Here is an 8,394-nt window from a genome sequence, read left to right on the forward strand (position 1 = left end):
ATGCCTTTGCGATAGAACTTGGGTTTTGAACTGAAGAACGCAGCGGCAAGAAGATTTGTAATGTATATGGGTACGATGCTTTAACAGGGCGTGTGTATCAAAAATGGTTTGCCAAATTCCTTTCTGGAGATTTTGATGTTAGTGAAACCTCCCGTTCTGGTCGTCCAGCAGAGATTGTTTCAGCTGTAATAAAGAATACCGTCAACAAAAACCCNAAAACCCATTGCAAACAGTACGAGAGATTGCTACGACACTTAATATATCCCACACAAGTGTAGAAAACTATTTGCGTTGTTGGGATACGTATCTCGCCTCAATGTTTGGGTGCCGCACGAATTGACCAAAGCCAACTTAACCGCTCGCATTTCCATCTACGACGCGCTGCTGAAACGCCAAGAAAACGATCCATTTTTGAAACGGTTGGTTACGAGAGATGAAAAGTGTATTGTCTACGATTACGTATTAAGTAAAAGATAATGGGGAAGCAGCAGTGAACCACCACAAACAACCTCAAAGGCAGGATTGCACCAGAAGAAAATTATGCTCTCAGTGTGGTGGGATTATAAAGGTATCATTTATTAAGAGCTCTTACCATCAGGCAGAACGATAGATTCAAATGTATATTGCTCCCAATTAACGAAATTGAATCAAGCAATACGTCCGAAACTTCCAGAATTGGCAAATCGAAAAGGAGTCGTCTTCCACCAAGACAATGCCAGACCCCATACTTCATTAACGACTCGGAACAAATTGTTAAGGCTTGGCTGGGATGTTTTGCCTCACCCTCCTTATTCACCGGCACCCTCTGATTATCATTTGTTACGGTCGCTGCAAAATTCTCTGAACGGGAAAAACTTTGCTAATAATGGAGCTGTTAAAAAGCAACTGGATCAGTTTTTTGCTTGTAAACCTCAGACATTTTATGAATGTGGGATTATGAAATTGGTAAATGATGGTAAGAAGTCATAGAAAAAAATGGTCAATACATTATTGATTAGTACATATTTTGTTTAATAAATAAATTGTATTTTATACCATTCAAAAAAACCGAACGAACTTATTTGCCAACACAATACTATTTAGTACTTTCATTGAATAAATATATTGGACAACAAAAACTAGATGCCCAATCAAACAAACTTGTGAAAAACGAGCATATATAGATAAAAGTTTAATAATTTTTTTCTCGAAAACTATAGAGAGATCAAAATTATCTAAGATTAAAAATGTTTTAGAATTTATTGAAGAATACTCGCGAATTTTTAAATATTTTTTGGAGATAATTTTTGATTTTTTGAAAATTCGGAAAATCAAAATTTTCAAAAAATGTCTCCAAAAAATCTGAAAAAATGTAAGAGTATTCTTCCATCAATTCTAAGACATTTTTATTCCTAAACAATTTTTATTTGAAATTTTAATTTTCAAGGAAAAAAGTAATAAAGAAAATTAAATTTTTTGAACTTTTTTGCATTTTGGCCGCCATTTTGGAAAAAAAAGCATAAATGTAAATTTCCCTGTTATACTTCAATAAATTTATGTACCGACGGTTGATTAAAACTCCATATATTTATGCGTTTTATGCCTGAAAAAAATGATAAACTTTGAAAATGACAAATTTTTTGAGATTTTTTAATAAAAACCGCCATATTTAATTTTGTGGTCAAAATTTTTAGATTTTGAGCCCGGATTCTGATTCAGCACACCCAATATCATAAAGAATTACACTTTAGATCTTGTTACTACTCCGTTAAATACCTGAAATTCAGCTACTAAGGCATAGTCTAAAATCGACCGTCATGGACGTTAATGGGTTAAGTGCAAAACAAGATTTCCACTAGAAAAATTAGCTGTTGCGTATGTGGTGAATTATGCGTGGAGTGTCGTAATGCGAACTGTTGAAACCGGCCGAAACAATCTCTTCACAACGGTACAGTACACAGTTGATGTAACTCAACTTCGAAATTGAATGAAAAATCCTTGGACTAGTGAAGTACGCCGCCCAATCATTCTGTTATACGACAATGTCAGACCTCATTCACATACATCAACAGTCACTTTCGGACTGGGCGCAACCATGTGGGTGCAACTACAAAATAAACTTTTGAATAGCTAAAGTGGGAAGTTTTACCACACCTGGCTTACTCCCTAGATTTAGTATTCTCCGACTTTTATTTGTTTCGTTCTATACAAGATTCCCTACCGCAACAACGGTTCACCACAGTTACAGATGTTGAAAAATTTGCCGCTGCGTTCTTCAGTTCAAAACCCAAGTTCTATCGCAAAGGCATTTATTTCTTACCTGAAAAATGGCCAAAATCATTGATGCTCACGGCCAATATTTGGTTGAATAAATGTGTTCTTATTTCCTGCTTATTTCTGTCTCCTTTATCATTCAAACGGCGGAAACTTTTGCATATCTGTAATATATTATTTAAAAGAAGCTAATATACCACAAAATACTGATTTTCCGTATCAACAGGTAATTGGCTGAAAATAGAAAAATTTATTACAATTCACGCGTATTACAAAAGTGGAAATACTTTTACTTTTAAAAATTCTATTGAAAATTTCTCCTACTTAATATATCATTAATGTAATACCTTTTCCCACACATCCTCATCACATCACACTTCTATTAACAGAAATCAATTTAATTGAACTTGTATTTAATAAAGAAACTTACTCATACTTAATACTACACGCAAACGATTTATACGAATGCGTAATAGCAAACATTCGTTAAACTTGCGAACACGGGCACTCTATATATAGGGTGTCCCATTTTAACTCAGACACCAAAATATCTCGAAAACAATGTATTCGAAAAAAATGTTTCAAATAAAAGTTGTAGAGTTAAACAAGAGCCATCAAACGATTTACTTAGATTTTAGGTTCAAGGCTTACCTTGGGCTTAATAAGACCCGGGTTTGTTTATTCGATAGAAACGCCTGTTATATTGCAGATTTGAATTTCACGGAAAAAATATTTTGTTCCTTATAATTTTTCAATGTATCCCGTAACAATCGCAAAATAGCGTTCTGATTTTAAAACACACATTTCGGCCAATGAATGTGAGACCAGCGGGCGATCTAGCCAATGAAGGCAAGATCAGCAGACAATCAACCCGGATATGTCTTAGGGGGGGGAACATTAGGGAAAGTCTAAAAGATAATTTATTTTCTTTACTGTCAATAGCATTTATTGCTCAAGTGCGAATGTTCTATTCACACATCATTAAAGGACGCATGTTAAAATATTGTAGATGATATTCATAAAAACTTTATATTTCATTTTACATAATTCGATTCTGTTATACCTGCATATCTGTTATCATCCCTCGCTCTTTTAAAAAAAAGAGAAAGACTACTATTCGGAGTACATATTATTTCGGTCCGTTTTTTTGGTCAAAAATGCATTTATTTCAGAACAAAATGAATGAACAGATTAATCAAAGTATTGTCCATCGCTGGCTACTCTTTTTTCCCACCTCTCAGGCAAATTTCGAATTCCATCTCAAACAAATATCTCGTCTTTTGAGGCGATCCAAGTTAGGAGCCAATTATCGATTTCTGCGAAAGAAGTGAACCGGTGACCTACCAAATCATGATGCATCCGTCGGAACAACCAATAATCAGAAGGAGCAATGTCCGGCGAATATGGTGGGTGCGGTAAAATATCCCACATGAACGTTTCCAAATAATTTTTCACGACAATTGCGACGTGAGGCCGAATGTTATCATGCTAGGCTATCATAAGGCACCCAATTGCCTTGTTTGTGAAGCATTCCCATGGATTTCAATCGTACGGAAACTGCTTGTTGCGTAACTCCCAATGATTCTGCAAGCTTCTCTTGCGTTTGACTCGGATCTTCATCGAGTAATGCCTCCAATTCTTTGTCTTCGAAATTTTTTGGCTGTCTAGAACGAGGCTTATCTTCAACGCTGAAATCACCATTCTTGAAATGTCGAAACCTATTCCCTACATGATTTATCAGTTGGTGCATTGTCACCATAAACTTTTACAAGCATTCGATGCTGCACTTTTCTTCCAATTAAAGCAGAAAACTAAAACCTCCCGCAAGTACTGTTTAGTTAACACAAAATTTGACATATTCAACACAGTAAAAAACAGGGGTTTTGTATGAAACTCAAAGCGATATAAACTGAATATTATTGACAAATGTGTAACCTCTCTGAAACTATCGAAATCAGCTGTCACTATGAAACATTCATAACAGCCAGAGGCGTCTTTTGAAAACGGACCGAACTAATTTGTACTACCAATATAATTCAATTACCAAGTTTTCTCTAGAAAAATCTATCATTGCATCAATTATTTATTAACCACTAGATCAATAATAGTTTAGTATTATAGAATTTGAATTGAATTCTTCTACTTGAAACATGACCAATTATACATCAAACAATGGAGTGAATTCTTCTTCTAATTATTATTGGCGAATGTCACAGGAATTCCTGACATAATTCGTATTTTTATACTGAGCGATATCCTAATCACCATTATCTAATACTCAAAAAATAGTAAGTATTGACAGATTTCACAGAAAAAAATTACATAGCCAGAGATTAAAAAATAGCCTTCAAAATTGTAACGATTCTAGACTTCTCAAAGTATTATACATGATCCATTTTAATTTACAAATGGGCACTCGTCAAATAGAATAAGAACTCAGAATTCCTCGATCTACAATTAAGGTGATGTGAAAATCTGTTCAAAATTGTTCTTAACATCAATCTTGTTGCAAAAGATAGGCGAGGATTGGAATATTTAATGGTCAGATTATCGCACTACATTGTTTTCGAATGTACAATTAACGGTTACATTTATTTAAACTTTTCTTTAACTATGGTTGGAAACTATTGGGTTTGCAAATAAATTCGTTCGGTTTATTTGACTTGTATAAAATACAATTTATTTAAAATACAAAATATATACTAATCAATAATGTATTGACCATACTTCTCTATGACTTCTTACCATCTTTTTACCAATTTCATAATCCCACATTCATAAAACGTCTGAGGTTTACCGGCAAAAAACAGATTTAGTTGCGTTTTAACAGCTTCATTATTATCAAAGTTTTTCCCGAACAGAGAATTTTGCAGCGACCGGAACAAATAATAATCAAAGGGTGCCGGTTAATAAGGAGAGTGAGGCAAAACATTCCAGCCAAACCTTAACAATTTGTTCCGAGTCGTTAATGAGGTATGGGGTCTGGCATTGTCGTGGTGGAAGACAACTCCTTTTCGATTTGACAATTCTGGACGTTTCGAACGTATTGCTTGATTCAATTTCGTTAATTGGGAGCAATATACAGTTGAATCGATCGTCCTGCCTGATGGTAAGAGCTCTTAATAAATGATACCTTTATAATCCCACCACACTGAAAGCATAAATTCCTTCGGGTGCAATCCTGCCTTTGAGGTTGTTTGTGGTGGTTCACTGCTGCTTCCCCATGATCTTTTATGTACTACGTTATCGTAGACGATCCACTTTTCATCTTCCTTAACCAACCGCTTCAAAAATGGATCGTTTTCTTGGTGTTTCAGCAGCGCGTCGCAGATGGAAATGCGAGCGGTTAAGTTGGCCTCAGTCAATTCATGCGGAACCTAAACATTGAGGCGAGAAACGTATCCCAACTGACGCAAATGGTTTTCTACACTTGTGTGGGATATATTAAGTGTCGTAGCAATCTCTCGTACTGTTTGCGATGGATTTTTGTCGACGGTATTCTTTATTACAGCTGAATCTATCTCTGCTGGACGACCAGAACGGGACGTGTCGCTAACATCAAAATCTCCAGAACGTAATTTGGCAAACCATTTTTGACACAAACGTTCTGTTAAAGCACCGTCCCCATACACGTTACAAATCTTCTTATGAGCTTCCGCAGCTCGCTTGTTTTTTTTGAAATAAAAATGTAAAATATTGCAAAAATGGACTTTTTCTTTTCCATATTGGCAACCGTGCAGTACGCACAATACTCTGGTATTAACCGGCGTATTTTTACAAATAGGTTACGTGGAACGTCACTTTTCAGCTGCGCAAGCGCGTTGTGCGATAGCCCTGTGGAAAAGAGATTGCTGAAACGGTAAACCTACTCCGATTGAAAACCGAACTAACTTATTTGCCAACTCAATATATCAATTGTCTGCCTTGAATTTATTGTGATTTTTTACTCTTAGCGTAACCCAGAGACAACGGCGTGGACGTGGCAAAAATATATCTCCTTTGTGGTGCTTTTTTACAATGAGTCCTCTTGCCTTTCACTAGTCGGGGTGCTTTTTTACAGTGTGTTTCCTTGCCTCTTAGTAGTCAGTGTGCTTTTTGACATTGAGTCTCCTTGCCTCTCACAATCACCGATATTTTAGTGACTTTTTTTCATACACGGGCTGCAAAAATACAATTGTCAGTTAGTACAGAAAAGATGTGTTCTTACAGGACAAGTAGAACAACTTCTTTGCTTGTTTTCTTGAATTGCTTGATGTTTTTCTTGCTTTCTCTCACCATCATAAATATAACTTTTAGCTATCGATATTGCGAAGTCTTTTGTTCCAACTTTTTTTGTATCATTTCCGGCAGCATTAAATATTACAACATAATTTGTAATGGTTGCTTGGATGAGCCTAATGAAGAATACCCAAGTCCATTTCTTTGACTGAATAATAGGCAATAAATTATTACAGTGTCCATGATAAACATCGACCCTACCCATGTACGGATTGTAAAGGTGAAACGCTTGCGGAATAGGTATCTCGATTTTTGCCTTTTCGTTCGAACTATATCTCTTTAATGGTTCTAATGGAGTAACCCTGCAGATGTAGATAATATTAATACTAATTTTGAATCCATTACAGTAATATAGTTGATTCCACTGTTTTGCTCATGTTTTACTGCATACGTACCACGTGGAGACTTTTTGTTGATGACATTTTTTTCTTTGATACGATTCTCTCTAACAGTGCCGGTACATCTCAATTGTAATTTTTTTCATATGTACAATAAGATCTAAATTTGAAAAAAATTGTCAAAATAGACGTGGTACAGAGGAATTTTTCCAGGAGCTGTCATTTCGAAAAAAGGTTTCAATAAATTCATTACTACACAAGAACCTAATGTGCATTTAGCTAATTTTTTTTCTACTACAGAATTTTTTTCGGAATACAAATCAAAATTCAATAAATATCCATCTGTAGTGCAAAGACCCCAAAATTTAAGTCCAAATCGCGTAGGTTTTCCACGTATATATTGCTTCAATGAAGTTTTAGCATATGATTTTGTTATCATTTCATCTACCGACAGAGCAGTTCTCCAGAAACCACACTTCAGAATATTTCTCTGAAACATTTTCATCAATCCTCGAACACGCAACGCCTTATCGTTTGAATCATTATCTTTGGGGTTCGAGTACTTCAATTTAGACTTGATTTTTTCAAACTTAGATAGTGCCATTGCCGAAGAAATTATTTGACAAGACAAGAAAGGATCCGTTGACCAATAATCTCTCTGACTATTTCTTTTATTGAAAGAAGTGATTATAATAATCCCAATAAATGTATTTAACTCAACCAACGATAAAGTAAAACTATTTTCTTTGCACGCATCGATAATGTACTCCTTCATTTCAATTGAAAAAAAAGTATCAAAGAATTCCTTTGGCTCACTCTTTCGTATCTTATTTTTCACACCTTCTGTCAATAGTATTTCATCTGCACTTTTATTGGAATATGTCTTTTCACCATCTACCCAATCAAATTCATGGTCATTTTCAAGCTTAGCATGATCTGCTTCATAGCTTTTTGAAACTCTCTGGTAATTAACTGTCGGTAGTTTTTCGTCACAATAACTATCAGAATCAGAATCACCTGATGAAATGGAATCATCTGCATTTGGTATCAAAACAGTTTCGTCATCCTCTGAGGTTTTAACCTCAGAATCAGAAGAAACAGATCGTCTCATACGTTTTCTTGACATAAAAGTGTTAATATAACGAACAATTCAATTTAAAGATTTTTTATTTGTACAATTGATAATAAAATTTTTTGCAAAATATGACAAAACGTATCTCACACGACAATAAATATATAAAAAATTTTAGAGATTTAAATGAACATTGAAGGAATGTTTGATCAAAAAAACATTTCAAGATGTTTGACGAATTTTACTCACAATACAGGCAGACAAAATTTAAACATTATAATCTAATACAAGTAATATGTCTCCGCTATTAAAAATACATGATGTTAAGAGTCTAATAATTTTTTCTCTAAAACTGTAGAGTTTGATCAAAACTTTCTAGGAGCAAGAATGCCTTAGAATTGATTGAAGAATATTCGCAAATTTTTTCAGATTTTTTGGAGATAATTTTTGATT

At 34.7% G+C, this 8,394-nt stretch overlaps 1 pseudogene; it reads right to left on the minus strand.

Annotated features, from left to right (window-relative positions):
• Positions 1 to 3,736: 3,736 nt before the first annotated feature.
• LOC106749982 lies at positions 3,737 to 7,995 on the minus strand (annotated as a pseudogene).
• Between the last annotated feature and the right edge of the window lie 399 nt (positions 7,996 to 8,394).

This window comes from Dinoponera quadriceps, unplaced genomic scaffold, assembly GCF_001313825.1.
Source record: "Dinoponera quadriceps isolate SergipeBrazil2010 unplaced genomic scaffold, ASM131382v1 scaffold4831, whole genome shotgun sequence".
Lineage (NCBI taxonomy): Eukaryota > Metazoa > Arthropoda > Insecta > Hymenoptera > Formicidae > Dinoponera > Dinoponera quadriceps.